The following is a 15,762-nucleotide window of genomic DNA, read 5'->3' as shown; positions in this document are numbered from 1 at the left end:
GACCCTTAAAAAATAAAGATTGAAGCCTGGTGCTGTGATGCATGGCTGTAATCCCAGCTCGTTGGGAGGTTGAGGTAGGAGGATCCTGAGTTCAAAGCCAGTCTTAGCAATTTATGGAGGTCTTGAGCAACTTAAGGAGACCCTGTCTCCAAAATAAATTTTTTTTAAAAAAGGAGGGGGTGCTGGGAACGTGGCTCAGTGGTTAAGCGACCCTGGGTTCAATTCCTGGTACCAAAAATAAATAAATGAATAGATAGATTTTTAGATGAATTCAGGCACAATGTATAAATACATGTATAAAATGAAGATATTGTACTTATGAAAATCTGTGCTCCAATACCACACATTAAAATTTTTTATTATTTAAACTTTCAGGCAAACTTCTATGAACTGAATGTTTGTGTCCCTTCAAAGTGTGTACAGTTAATCTGTAATTCCAGATGTGATGATATTTAGAGGTGGGACCTTTGGGAGGTATTTAGAGTCAGATTATGTCATGAGGGTAGGGCCCTCACGATGAGTGAGATAAGTGGTTTAGCGAGAACCGGAAGTGATCTCCTCCCTCTCCTTCCAGAGTGGCAGGGAAAGGCCATGTAAGGACAGAGGGAGAAGTCAGCTGTCTGCAAACCAGGAACAGAGTCCTCACCAAGAACCTTGAATAACCCAGCAACTTGATGTTAAACTTCTAGTGTCCAGATCATGAGAAATAAATTTCTGTTGCTTAAGCCACACAGGTTATGGTATTTCATTATGGCAGTCTGAGCTCACTGAGAGATAAACCAAAATCTTTCCTCTTGAAAAGAAGTTATCAGCCCAGGTTATCTATGGGGCACTCCAAAATGGAGAAATTATTTGCATCACTTAAACAATCTTGGGCTCACTAAAACAACTCTAACCAGAAATAAATCCATATATTTGTCAGAACAATGATCAAAAAAGTAACTATCAGTCATTGAGCACTTATTACATGCTAGGCACTGTCCTTACAAATAATTTTTAGATTTTTATGTTATACATTAGGCACCTAACAATGCTTTAGTCATATTATCCCGATTGATTTTACCACAAGCCTGTTAGATACATCCTTTTACAATCATCTATGTTTTGCAACTGAGGAAATTTAGATGCAGAAAGCATATATCACATGTTTATTCTACCTTCTGTAGCTAATGAGTTCAAGACTGTAAATAAAACCTAATATTGTTTTAGTCCTGTATCTTAGTTTTATTTACTATGGAATATTGCCCTTCCCCAAAAAGAATTATACTTAACAAATATTTATTAAACACCAACCATGTACTAAGACTGTTAAGGTCACTGGGGATATAGCAGTGAATTAAAGCCCTTCCTGTCTTATGGAGCTTATATTCAAATGGAGTGGATGAACAGATAAAAAACAAAAGTGTGTGTGTATAAAGCCATGTTGTGTCATCATTTAAATGTTAAAAGGAAAAATCAAGTCAAATAAGGGAACAGAGTGAAATGGCAGTGTGCTGTTTGCTAAAAGTTTATGAAAGAAATCACCTCTGATAAAAGATAATTTGTTTTTGTTTTTTTAGATGGGATCTCACTATGGTGCACAGGCTGGCCAATCATCCTCTCTCAGCTCCTGAGTAGCTAGGATTACAGACATGTGCTCAGCTTTAATAAAGTGAATTTTGAACAGAGACTTGAATAAAGTGCAAAAGCCAGCCCTGTAGATATCTGGGGGAGAATTTAATAGGAAGTGTCTAAACGTAACACATCTAGTGTCTATATCATGTGCTTGATAGTACCCTAGTGGGAGGCATTGGGGTAGTGGGTAAAGGTTCAAGAAATAGCCAGGTGGCTAATGTGGCTTTAAGAGAGTGAATTTAGAGGAGATGAGGTCCAGAGAGAAATGGTAATCACTTTGGATTGTATTCTGAGTGACATGGGAAGCCACTGGAGGGAGCGAGGAAGAACAGTGATGTGCTACACTAACTAACAAGATCCCCCTTGTTTCCCCAGCTGGGAGAACTACTGACTGACTGGTGAGAGTCCCTTTGGGGCCTGCCTTAGCTACAAAAGGCTGCTTTCTAAGGATATGTTTTTCACAGAATAGACTCCAACCATGACTAATCCACGAGGAAGCATAGAGGCCTGGCCATGTTTGGCCCAACTTGGGACAACTCTAAAGGACCACTGTGGCTCTGAGAGCCAACATATTGTTAGCTAAGACTGTCATCAGGTCTGCATAACCACTTGACTTCTCTGTCTGCCCAATTGTGCTTCATTGTTTTCTTCCACTGCTAAACTCTGACTCAGTTTGCTTCCAAGGAAATTTAATCTGTGACAAGTGATTTGATATTGCCTTTTTCTGTAAAGGGTTTCTTCTGGCTGCTGTCAGGACAGGAGGCAAGATAGAAGCAGGGAGATTTGCTAAGAGGCTACTGCCATGATCCAGATGGAAGAGGACAGATGCTTAGGCTAGAACGGCAGCAGAGAAGAAGAAAGCAAGTAGGTATATTCTAGATACAGATGTTTGACTTAGGATGGAGTTACACCCCAATAAACTAATCATAAATTGAAATATTTGTGTCAGAAGTACATATAATGCACCTTACCTACTGAACAGCATAGCTTGGTAACACAGCACCCGTAGAGCACCAGTTGTTTACCCTTGTGATGGTGTGGCTGACTGGAGGCTTACAGCTCACTCACTGTCTTTGCCCACCATCATGAGACAGTATCATACTTCATATTGCTAGCCTAGGAAAAGATAAAAATTCAAAATATGTTTTCCACTGGATGAGTATCATTTCATACCATTGTAAAATCAAAAATCATAATCAAACCATCATAATCAGGACTGTCTAGATATAAGGATTTGTTAGTAGATCAATGTAAGGAGATTTGGATGATTCCAAAGTTTTTGGCCTGAGAAACTGAATAACAAACTTGTTATTTTCCAAGAAAGAGATAATGCAGAAATGAAAAGCAGTTTCAGATCTGCTAGGCTTTACATGCCTATTATTCAGCCAATTGTAGATATCAAGTGGACAGTTGCACACTGTGAATCTGAATTGCAAATAAAAAAGGCATCTTCTGATCTAGGTACAGTGACTCATGCCTATAATCCCAGCAGTTTGAGAGGCAGAAGCAGGAGAATTGCAAGTTCAAAGCCAGCCTTAGCAACTCAGTTAGGCCCTCAGCAACTTAGTGAGATCCTGTCTCAAAGTAAAATAATAAAATGGGCTGGGGATGTGGCTCAGTGGTTAAGTGCCCCTGAGTTCAATCCCTGGTACCAAAAAAGAAAAGTATCCTCTGGAGGAATACTCAGCTCAAAGAGGCATTCGAAGCTGTGGAACTGAATGAGATGATGTGCTACTGAGGGTTGCTAGCAAAACCCCATGAATGACTCATTCAGGGGTTGAGATGAGGCAATGAGGAGGATTCAGCCAAGAAGACAAAGAAGGAGAGGTCCTGGAGGTAGAAGAAAAGGAGAAAGATAGTTCCAAGAGTACAAGAATGTGTTTCAAAGTAGGTGGTATGATCAACTGCGTCATACGCTACTGAGTGTTGAAAAAGGTGAAGATTGAACACTAATGCTAGATTTAAAAGCCCTCTCAATAAAAACAGATGGTATGTCCCTGAAGTATACAAACGCTACCTGATTTCATACATATGACAACCCAGTGAGGTAGTATTATCCACTCTATGTTTTTGTTTGTTTGTTTGCTTGTTTTGTTTGTTTGGTACTGGGGGTTGAACCCAGTGGCACTTTACCACTGAGATACATCCCCAGCCTTTTAAATTTTTTTTATTTTGAGACAGGTTCTCACTAAGTTGCATAGGGCCTCACTAAATTGCAGAGGCTATTTTCAAACTTGTGATCCTCCTGTCTCAGCCTCCCCAATCTCTGGTATTACAGGTGTGCACCACTGTGCCCAGCTCAACTCCATGTTTACGAATAAGTTTAAGGCCTAGCCTTTGGCCATAATTCAGATTTCTGTTTTAGGTTTTAGTAACAAGGTTGGTTGAACACAATTCAAGAGTCCATGTCCTTTGCAACATGTTATTCTACAGAGGATGGTAGCATTGTTTACATTTTATAGCTACATTCCCTACTGATAATGCTGGGATACTAACAGGACATCAGTAATAGTGGATGTTTATACATTGATTTTTAAACTCTATGTGACATTTTACAGAAGAAGAGCCAAGTTCCTGGGAAATAAACTGATTTGCCCAATGTCACATCACTTGCTACTCCAGTTCCCTTGATTCAATATGTAATACTAATTCTACTGCACTGCATGACTTTCCAAAAAGTCCTTTAAGGGCAAAACACCTTTTCACAAAGCTAACTAGAGTGCAGAGATGTTAGGAGAAGCACAACTCTCAGGCCTGGAGTGCTGTTAGGTGAGAAAAAAGAGGCAAAACATTATGATATCCAGGCCTGAGGATCTCCTGCCCCATAAAGGAGGTATTCTCTAAGCTTGAACATGATTGGTAAGAGATTGTTTTGGAAGAAGATGTACTTCCTGACAAAGATAGAAGGGCTTGGGTCTGAGAAGGGGAATATGTGAATACACCTCAGAATATGTTCTTGTACCATTTGTATAATTTCTCTTTCCTAACAGATTTAGAGTGTCTGCCAAGTGCTATGCTAGGCATTTTCCAAGTTTTGCCTCTCAAGTTCATAAAAACGTCACTTTTAAATAAAGCAACTAAAATGTAAAGAACTAATAAACAGTAGGTATTGTATTCAATCTCAGGTCTGTTTGATTTGAAGACCTATTTTTTCAATCTACTACATTACATGCTCTCACATATTACATAATAATATTGCCATGGGAATATACAACCTTAATTAATTCAGATATGACTGATGTGGGTAATAAAGCATTTACCACTTTGCATTATAATTTTGTTTTGAGTTAGTAATCTCAATTCTGCAATTCCCTAGGAACATGCAGACAGAGCCTGAAGTGAACACAGTAGAGAAAATTCCTGTTGTGATTATGGCACCTGCTCCCTATGTGATCTTTTAAAAGACATTTTCAAAAAATTAGTTCAATTAGAACAAGTTTAGATGCAAATTTTTTTATGAATACAATGCTCCATCTATGAATTTTTTAATGGCATAATTTTGTTTCCAAACATGTTTTTGATTATATATCCTTGGTTTTACTTATTAATGTTCTAGTGATAACATAAAAAGAAGCAATAAAGGACTGGGATTGTGGCTCGCTGGTAGAGTGCTTGCCTAGCAGGTGTGAGGCACTGGGTTTGATCCTCAGCACTACACAAAAAATAAATAAAGTTATTCTGTCCATCTACAATTTTAATATTTTTTAAATATTTATTTTTAGTTGTAGTTGGATACAATACCTTTATTTTATTTATTGTTACGTGGTACTGAGGATCGAACCCAGGGCCTTGCATGTGCTAGGTGAGCGCTCTACCGCTGAGCCACAGTCCCAGCCCCAATTTCAATATTTTTTTAAAAAGAAGCAATAAATACAAAAGTAGAAACCTTTTGCATTTCCTTCCAAATTTATGATTCAATTGATACAAGTATAAAATTCAAGAACTAAAAATAAAAAAATAAATTCTTATTTCCAAGAGTCTACAGTTCTATGTGGAAGGGGTAAAAATCAACCCACAAAACACTATTAGCAAAAGTATAGAAGTAAAATATAAATAATATGTGTTTGTGGGGACACTTCCTACTTACAAGAAGGGTGAATGTTGATAGTATTACTTACATGGTATGGTAGGTCTAGATTATGTAAGCCTTAAAAACCAGGTGGAACTGGGATTGTGGCTCAGCGGTAGAGCACTCGCCTAGCACAGGCGGGACCCGGGTTTGATCCTCAGCACCACATAAAAATAAAGGCATTGTGTTGTGTCCATCTACACCAAAAAATAAAAATAAAATTAAAAAAGCAGGTAGAGATGTTTGGACTTACAGAGTTTATGAACATTAGGAATGACATGATCAAATATTACTATACAAGCTTAATAAGTCTGAGAACATATTAGAAGCAAAGATAGTAATCCAGCTAGAAGGGGCATAGCAAAGTGGATTATGTTGAAGCCCATAAAAAGAACTGATGACTCAAAAGTCATTTAAAAAAAATACTAACAAAAGCTTATTGAAACAAGTATCATAGGGATTGAGAAAGAGATTCATCAAAGATGACAGCTCCTACTTAGGGAAACTTGAAAACTAGTGTTACAAGAGCTATGAGTTGTGCTTTTTTTAGGGAGGATCCCATGTATTTATTGAGTGACTGACATATTGTAAGCATACAGTAAATATTTCATGGGTGGATGTTTGAGTGAGTGAAGCCAGGACATTTAAGATAAATTGAAGTAATTCATATAGAGGCAGTGGTTGAAAGAGAAGACAAGTATTTCTCAAATGAGCTAGTTTGGAGAAAGCCCAGCAAAGGACAACACCCTGGGAGACAAACATTGGAGACCTGAAAACAAGGAACATGTAAAAATACCAAGCTATACAAGCCAGTAGAAAACTTGGACCATGTGATCAAAGGTAAAACAGAGTGAGTGGAAAAAAAAGTTGTCCAGAAATGAAAAAAGTTACAGAAAGGCCACTAAAAGAGAAAACCAAGAAAAGGTAACTTGATAAAATAAACAAAGTCACCTGGTCATTTTTTATAGAATAGCTTAGTAGAGTACTAGGAATGGCTGTCAAATTAGAGAGGTTGAGGGATTTGATGGATTGGAAGTAGAGACAGATGTAGGCTATGTTCAGAAAGTACTATATTGTCCATGACAGAAAATTCATTGCCACAGGGTTGCCCTCAAAGAATTTTGACCTCTTCATCTCCCTCCAGGAATTTGGGTTTTTCTAAACACCTGTAATTGTATTAATTATTTTAAAATATTTATATAACATAAAGGTTACATTTTCATTTAAAATAAAAAGCAGAGAATAAATATGCTCAAATTATTTAAAAGAATGAGGAATAACATGAGTAACATAAACTAACAATAAAATCCTGTGATAGGAAAACTACTAGAGAATGTGTAACCTGAAATTTAAAATTACTTTTATGTGAACTAAAAGGACATGTAGGTTGTAGGATTAACTGTGTATGTTATTTTACCTGATCTGGTCAAACAACATAATAATGATCAAGAAGCTTAGGGAATGTTTGGATCATGCTTAACTGACTCAGTTCAATTAGGAAACTATTCATATTTCTGGATTTTTGACTGATAAGTCAGAAAGCTATAGTGTGTTATCTTTTCTTTTGGTACTGGGGATTGAACACAGGGGCACTTCATCACTGAGCAACATCCCCAGCCCTTTTTATTTTTTATTTTGAAGCAGGGTCTCACTAAGTTGTTTAGAGCTTCACTAAATTTCTGAAGTTGGCCTTGAACTTGCAATCCTCCTGCCTCAGCCTCCAAAGCTGCTAGGCACACACAAACATGGCTAGCAATAAATGAGTACTTAACATAAATGGAGTAAAACATTAGATTGACAATTTGGGGCAAAAAATGCAAATGTCACAAAATTTTCAGTGTTAAAATTCTAGAAAGCAGTGACAACAGTACTGAAGTGGAAGAGAATAAAGATTTTTGCTGACATAGTTTTGTATTTTGTTGATTTGCAGCAGCTGAAGAATTTATCCCAGCTCTAAGACTGCATGGTGCTTCAGTGTGAAAATGGCAGCAAACATTTAAGATACTGAACGACTTTTTTTAAAGTAAAACGGACTGTGAAAGATGTGTTGTTTCATAGTTTTACTTTTTATGTACTCTTTTAACAATTTTAGGGTGTTTGTATGCCAATCACATATTAAAATAGCTATCTGTAAAAATATGAAGAAACATAATTGTTATGTTTATTTGATATGCTTTCTTATGATTATATAAAGTATGTCAAGTTATTTGGTTTCCTTTAACTATACTTTCAAATAGGTATGCATAAATTAATCCTGCAAAACCATTGGTGTATTAAATTGTTTCATGTTTCAAGAAGTATTATTATTATTATTATTATTATTATTATTATTATAGTTCTAGTCATTATTATTTTACTGAATTTAGTACTTCATGCTGCACCCTATATTCAATGAAGCCTTTAAGGTTTATAAGAGTGTAGAAAAACCTCCAAATTATAGAGAAAAAATATTTCTTATTGGCTAGTGTAATTGTTCAAATGAATATTTACCATGATATTTTGTATTTAATTTAAAATAATGGGAAGGAGCCTTCTAAATCAAACAGAATTAGCCATATGTCAATAAGTATTCAAGTTAGATGATGGATACATGGAAGGGAGTTACTTTTACTATACTTTCTCTTTTTTGTTAGAAAATTTGAAAATGTCCACTACAAAAAGTAAAAAGAAAAGAAAAGAAAAAAGTCAAAATTAATAAATGCAAATTAACTTTTATCAGAATATATGCCTTTGTGATCTCCTGAAAGGGGCTAGTCTATTGGAGATTTAAGCTTTTTAAAAAAAAATGATTTATTTTACCAACAACATTCTTCACAGAACCAGAAAAAACAATCTTAGGATTCATATGGAAGAAAAAAAGACCCTAGACAGCCAAAAAAATTCTAAGTAAAGAACAATTCTAGAGATATTGCAATACTTGATTTCAAAATATTACACAGTTGTAGTAACAAAAATAGCATGGTACAGGCAGAAAAACAGACACAGATCAATGAAATATAATAGAAGGCATAGAGGCAAACTCATGCAGCTACAGCTATCCGATTCTTCACAAAGGGCCAACATGTAGAAGAAAACAGCCTCTTTAACAAGTGGTTCTGAGAAATCTGGTTATCCCTATGTGGAAGACTGATACTAGATACCAATCTCTCATCCTATATAAAAATAATCTCAAAATGGATCAAAGACCTAAATGTAAGACCTGAAACTTTGAAACTGCTAGCAAACATAGGGGAAATATTTTATGACATGGGCACAGGCAACAACTTCTAGAACAGGACTCCAATAGTTCAGGAAATAATGGTAAGTATTGACAATTAGGACAGCATCAAATTAAAAAGTTTCTGTACATGGGCTGGGGTTGTGGCTCAGTGGTAGAGTGCTCGCCTAGCACGTGCAGGGCCCAGGGTTTGATTATCAGCACCACATAAAAATAAAAAAATAAAAGGTATAGTGTCCAACCACAACTAAAAAATAAAATATTTTTTAAAAAAATTTCTGCACACCAAAAGAAACAATAGAGTAAAAAGACAGTCTACAAAATGGGAGAAAATCTTTACCAGCTACTCTTCCAAAAGAGGATTAATATCCAAAATACATAAAGATCTCAAAAAACTTAACATCCAAGGGGACGGTGGTAGAACCCTTGCCTAGCAGGCCTGAGGCACTGGGTAGATCCCCCACACCACATAAAAATAAGCAAATAAAATAAAGGTATTGTGTTCATCTACAACTGAAAAAAAAAAAATTTAAAAACCTTAACACCCTCCAAAACCAAATAACCCAATCAATAAATATAAAAAATAACCTAACAGAGACTTCTCAAAAGAAGCATGAAAGGCCACATCATTATCCATCAGGGAAATGCAAAACCACATTGAGATGCTATCTCAACTCTCAGAATGCCTATCAAGAAGCGTGCTCGCCTGGCATGCCTGCGGCCAGGGTTTGATCCTCAGCACCACATACAAACAAAGATGTTGTGTCCGCCAAAAACTAAAAAATAAATATTAAAATCCTCTCTTAAAAAAAAAAAAAGAATACAAAGAACAGCCGGTGCTGTGGCCCAGGCCTGTAATATCAGCAGCTCAGGAGACTGAGGCGGCAGGATCGTGAGTTCAAAGCCAGCCTCAGCAACAGCGAGGTGCTAAGCAACTCAGCGAGACCCTGTCTCTAAATAAAATACAAAATAGGGCTGGGGATGTGGCTCAGTGGATGTGCCCTGCAATCCCCAGTATCAAAAGAAGAAAAAAAAAAGAATACAAAAACAATACATGCTGGTGACGATTTGGGAGAAAAGGAACCATTTTACACTATTAGTGGGAATGTAAATTAGTACAGTTCCTATGAAAATCAGTATGGCGTTTCCTCAAATAAATTAAAAATAGAATTACCATATGATCCAGTTACCACTCCTTAACATATAGCTGAAGGAATTATGGTCAGGGTGCTATATAAATACTTGTATGCCCATATTTATCATGGAACAATTCCCAATAGCCAAACTATGAAATGCTGTGACCAGCACAGAGGTTATTTCAGGATCCTGGACCTGGTGGTGAGGGAAGGGAGAAAAGTCAGGCATACAAATAGAGAAAAAGCTGGGTCTTGGTGGCTGACTACAACCCGGGTAGGGATGTAGTGACACACAACAAGCTCAGCAAGTTTATTATACAAGTATAAACATCAAAAGGATTTATTGTAAGAAAGTTTCTTCAAAGTAAGTAATAACCAAGGTCATGAGTAGGAGCAGCCCAATTATGATTATCACCTTGTGCCCATAATTTTCTACCTCCAGCAGTTGGCATCTGAACCTCAAGGTCAAGAACTGAATAGCTTGTGGCTAAGCATAGACCCTCCTATTGAACAGGGTGTCACCATAGCAATTGGGCAGTCTCAAATTGAAGCTTCCAACTGAGAGTTCTCAAAAGAGGAATTGCCTCTGCAGTAGGACAGTTCAAGACCCATAATTCAGTTGCTGCTCCTGACAATAGAATAAGCTTTGGTCCCTGTCAATGTCAATGGATGAATGGATAAAGAAAATGTGGTGTGAATATTATTCAGCCATAAAAAAAGAAATTGCATAATTTGTAGTAAAATAGATGGAACAGAGATCATTAATTCAGAAAAATAAGTGATGCATGTTTTCCCTCATATGTGGAATCTGTGGGGGAAGACCACATGAAAATAGAAAGGAGGCTACTAGAGAAGAAGAAAGAAGAGGAAAAGGAGCTGGACGTAGTGGTGCTCAGCTATAATCCAAGCAACTCAGCAGGCTAAGGCCGGAGGATTGAAAGTTTGAGGCCAGTCTCAGCAACTTAGTAAAACTCTTATTTCAAAATTAAAAAAAAAATAAAAGTAAAAAGGACTGGGGATGTGCACCCCTGGGTTCAATCCCCAACCAAAAAAAAAAAAAAAAAAAAAAGGAAGAGGATGGGGAAAAGGAGGAGAGAGAAAGGTAACAGAGGGTAATGGAAGAGTGGGTATGATCTAAGTATTTTATATGTATATAAGAATATGCTGCAATGAGACCCATTGTTTTTATAATTAAAATACACTACAAAAATGTATTTAGTGAAGGAAAATAAAAGGTAATGCACAGGAAAGGAAACAAAATTACCAAGAAATAAATTAACTAGCTACATAAATATATTCAGGGAGGGAAAAAGAGAGACTAAGCAAATAGAAGTATTTAATATTATTGAATGCTAGGGGGAAAATAACTGAAGTTTTTGTAATATATTTTGAGTTTGTTTTTTGCCATCTTAATTTAAAAAAATTTTTTTTTATTAGCTACACATGACATTACAATGATCTTGGCAATTCATACATTTGAATCAATTGGGGTATAATTTCTCATTTTTCTGATTGTACAGATTGCAGAATCACACTGGTCATAAAGTCACCTATATCCATACAGCAATCATAAATTTGCCATCTTAATTTTATATTTGTACTTTAAAAAATGATATCTAAAAAGTATGTTCTCATTTATTTTACATATTAAGTAAGTTATCCTTTTAAGTTGATGCAGACTGATGATGTTTTTTTTTTTTAAAAGTGGTTTTGATATCATTGTAAAGTATTACACTTTAAAATGTCTAGAGTTTGCAGGCTCTTCTACCACCAGAGGTCAGCACTGGATGAAATTTTATTATTATTATAATACGAAAAGAACAACAAAACTTGAGTGTGCATGTATGCATGGGCCCTTGTGTATCTCTGTGTATATATAGCTATTTATGTCTAAGTAGCATAGATGACGCTAACTTGCCAGCTGTAGATCACACGACATGTGCTCATCTCCATGGTAACCATTTCTAAGATAAATGCACTCCTGAACAATGGTCCCAAAATAGTCTAGTACCCATTTTTGTAGATTTCCATTGTGACAGCAAAGAAGGATTGTGAAAACATTGATCCATTCTTTAATAAATGAAAATAGGCAGAACAAACACATATCCAAACCTGCAGAGAAAATAGTTAAGAGTAATGACACTTTCTGCAATAAACTCAAGATTTCATGGGCTCTGATTTTCATTTTATAGATTATCTATACTTCTGCAACTTTTTGGCTTCCTACATTGAGCTATTAACCTTTCTATGCTTTCTCATCCCTAAAACAAGGGAAAGAATTGACCCCCCCCCAGGCCTCTTTTAGCTCTAAAATTGTATGAGCTTATGATTTCTCCATTCAAGTGGATTATTTAAGAATATGAGCAGGGGAAATAAAAGTAATTGAAACTTAAGTCAATCTTTTCCCTTTGCTAGGTTAGGTATTGGGAGTTTAAACTACTATAATAGCAGATAATGTTCTTATATTTTAGTTTTTTCCTGTTAAGGTTGGTTACATTTCCTTAAAGTTCAGGATATCTTAATTATCCAAAATGAGGGCAGATTGATAAGGGTTTTTACAATGGGGGAACCTATGTCTGTAGTTTTAAAGATGTTCATTCTACACATACCCTTCCATATTCTTTTGCTGGGGTTTCAATGTCAAAGTCCTAGGTGCAGGAAAGTCTCTATGACTCTTAAGGGGCCCTGGCCTGATAAACATCTATAGAGAGACTGGTGAGAAGCAGGGCTGAGTCTGCCCAACCCTTTCAGCTCCTAGGAAGTAGAAAGTTGACTTCTTGCTTTTTTTGATCTACTGTTCCCTCTTTCGCCACAACGTCCAGTGCTATTAATTCTCTGTACTCTAAGATTTAGAGTGATAGTGAGGAGATAGGTCTTTTATTTATATAAAAGTAAACTTTTGTTTAGAGCAGCCTTTGACATAATTTTGATGTTATCATATTTTCTTTGAGGGTAGACCTTACTTCAGGCCCAACTGTAAGTAAATTCCTTTTAAATAGTTTCCAACCCCAGGAGAGTCACGTCTCTCATAGCATTCCTGAATGCTGCCAACTTCTCCCTCTCCTCAATGGAGGAAGACCTCCTCCTTCTCTTCTTAGGGTATAGGGACTCCTTACAGCATACTCTGGCCAACCTGAGACTATCGCTGTTTTTCTTCTCCCAATTCTTGACCTACTCCCAAATATATTAATCCCTCTGTGTCTTCATGAGCAGTATAAGGCTCCCAAATGACCTCATCTGTGCTAAGAAAGGAAAGGGAGGCTAAATAGCAAAGAGTAGTATGGCTAGGTCAAATGATATTCTATTCTTAGACTTTTCAGAAACCTCCATACAGATTTCAATAGTGGTTGTACTAACTTACAATCCCAACAACAGTGGAAAAGTGTTCCTTTTTCTCCATATCTTCTCCAGCATTTATTATTGTTTATCTTCTTTTTTTTCCACAATAACAATAATACAAGTTTTAATCAATCACATGAAAATGAATTAGCCTGATAGCTAAGTTAACATAGGGTATTTTCCCATATGTCAAAATTCAGTATACAACACAGAATGATATGCACATTCAGATGTGTTATGATTATGAAAGATATAAATATTAAGTGATATGAATAGATCAGTGGAAATCCCAGGAAAAAATCAGACAATAAGAAAATGTACTTGGTTAAGATTAAAGGAGGAAACTGCAGAGCGGTAGAGAAAGAATGGTTCTTTGAATAAAGAACTTATCAGAATAATTGTATATTCTTGTAATGGTAAGTTTCTTTTTTTAAAAAAAATTATTTGTTCTTCTAGACATACATGATAGTAGAATGTATTTTGACATATTATACATACATAGAATAAGTATAACTTGTTCCAATTAGGATGCTATTATTGTGGTTGTATATGATATGGAGTTACCTTGGTCATGTATTCATATATAAGAAGAGGAAAGCTATGTCCAATTCATTCTATTGTCTTTTCTATTCCCATCCCACCTCCACTTTGTTCCCCTTTGTCTAGTCTAATGATAATGTTATTGTAGATTATTGTAGATTAGCACCCACATATCAGAGAGAACATTCTGCCTTTGTTTTTTTTTTGGGGGGGGACTGGCTTATTTCACTTAGCCTGATATTCTCCAGTTCCATCCATTTGTTGAGAAATGTCATAATTCATTCTTCTTTAGGGCGGAGTCATATTCCATTGTGTATATCTACCACATTTTTGTTGTTGTTGTTAATTCATCTGTTTCGGGGAAGCTAGGTTGGTTCCATAGCTTGGTTATTGTAAGTCGAGCTGTTATAAACATTGAAGTGGATTAGAGAAGGTCACTTTCCTTGTCGCTCAGTGGCTTGAAGCCAAGAATTCAGACATGCAGTTTCTCAGCAATGTGAGAGAGGGGAACTTTTATTGTTTGTATTCTTTTTTTTTTTTTTTTTTTTTGGTACCAGGGATCCAACCCAGGGGCACTTAACCACTGAGCCACATCCCCACCCTTTTTTATATTTTATTTAGAGACAGGGTCTTGCTAGTTGCTTAGGGCCTCCTTATGTTGCTGAGGCTGGCTTTGAACTCGCAATCCTCCTACCTCAGCCTCCCAAGCTGCTGGTATTACAGGCGTGCAACACTGCACCCAGCAATTGTTTGTATTCTTGATGACTGCCATTCTGACTTGTGTGAGATGATATCTCAATGAAGTTTTGATTTGCTTTTCCCTAGTTGCTAATGATATTGAACATATTTGTTGGCTAGTTGTATTTCTTCTTTTTGAAAAGTGTCTTTAACTCATTTGCCCATTAATTGAGTTATTGGGGAGCCGGTTGGTGTTAAAAGAAGGGCCTGGAGAATTCACATCTATCTTTCAGATACAGGTACATTTAAAAAGCAGCTCCTTGCAGTCAGTGCTATTACATATTTTGGCTAAAGGATAATGGGAACTTGAAAGGGTAGAGCAGCACCACAGAATGCTTACGAAAGGAATGGAATCTATCCCTTAGGATTGAACTGTGGTTTCTGTTAAGGTGCCACAGAGGACATAAAGTCACCCACATATAAAATTTCATTTGGTGCCTATTAATTATTTTAGATTTTGTTGGATCTTTGGTTGGAAACTCTTTTGTTAGAAATCAAGCTGAATTCAGTAGGACCTTAGAAGTCCAACTCAATCAGTCATTATCCATAGATTAAGTGGAGCTTGAGATAACTGTTTTTTTTTTTTTTTTTTTCTGGTCATGACCCCTTGTCAGTCCACCAAATATAAGCACTCCTTTTGGAAGGATCATTGGTCTGAAACTTTGATTATGATGTTAAAACCTTTATTAAGGAAAATATACATCAGGTTTTTGTAAGGCATGGTATCCATGTTTTCTTTCATCCACATGGAATTGTTTAGAAATGTCTTGGTGTGGGTGTACAGTTACTCCTGTAACTGTTCCCTACTGTGAGAATTTAGATTGTGTTTGTTATTCTAAATAATATAATTTTTAAGGCTTTTTTCTTAAGAACTATTTCCAGGAGTGGAATTATTCAAATGTACCAGTGCATAATTTTATTTAGAAGTGATGAATAATTTGAATGCTGTTGATAAGTATGTCCAAGTTGATGCCCCAAGGGTTACAACACTGTATGGGAGAACTATTTTTACTCAAAAGCAGTTTGTTGTTAAATTTAATTTTTCCTCTTTTATAGAGTCTTGCTGTTCTGAATATTGAACACCTTTTTTTCCCCTCTCATGCTGTAGA

The sequence above is a fragment of the Marmota monax genome, unplaced genomic scaffold (assembly GCF_021218885.2).
Source record: "Marmota monax isolate L192 unplaced genomic scaffold, Marmota_monax_Labrador192_F-V1.1 WCK01_AAM20220418_F8-fsc00007, whole genome shotgun sequence".
Taxonomy (NCBI): domain Eukaryota; kingdom Metazoa; phylum Chordata; class Mammalia; order Rodentia; family Sciuridae; genus Marmota; species Marmota monax.
Note: the sequence above shows the minus strand (reverse complement) of the source record.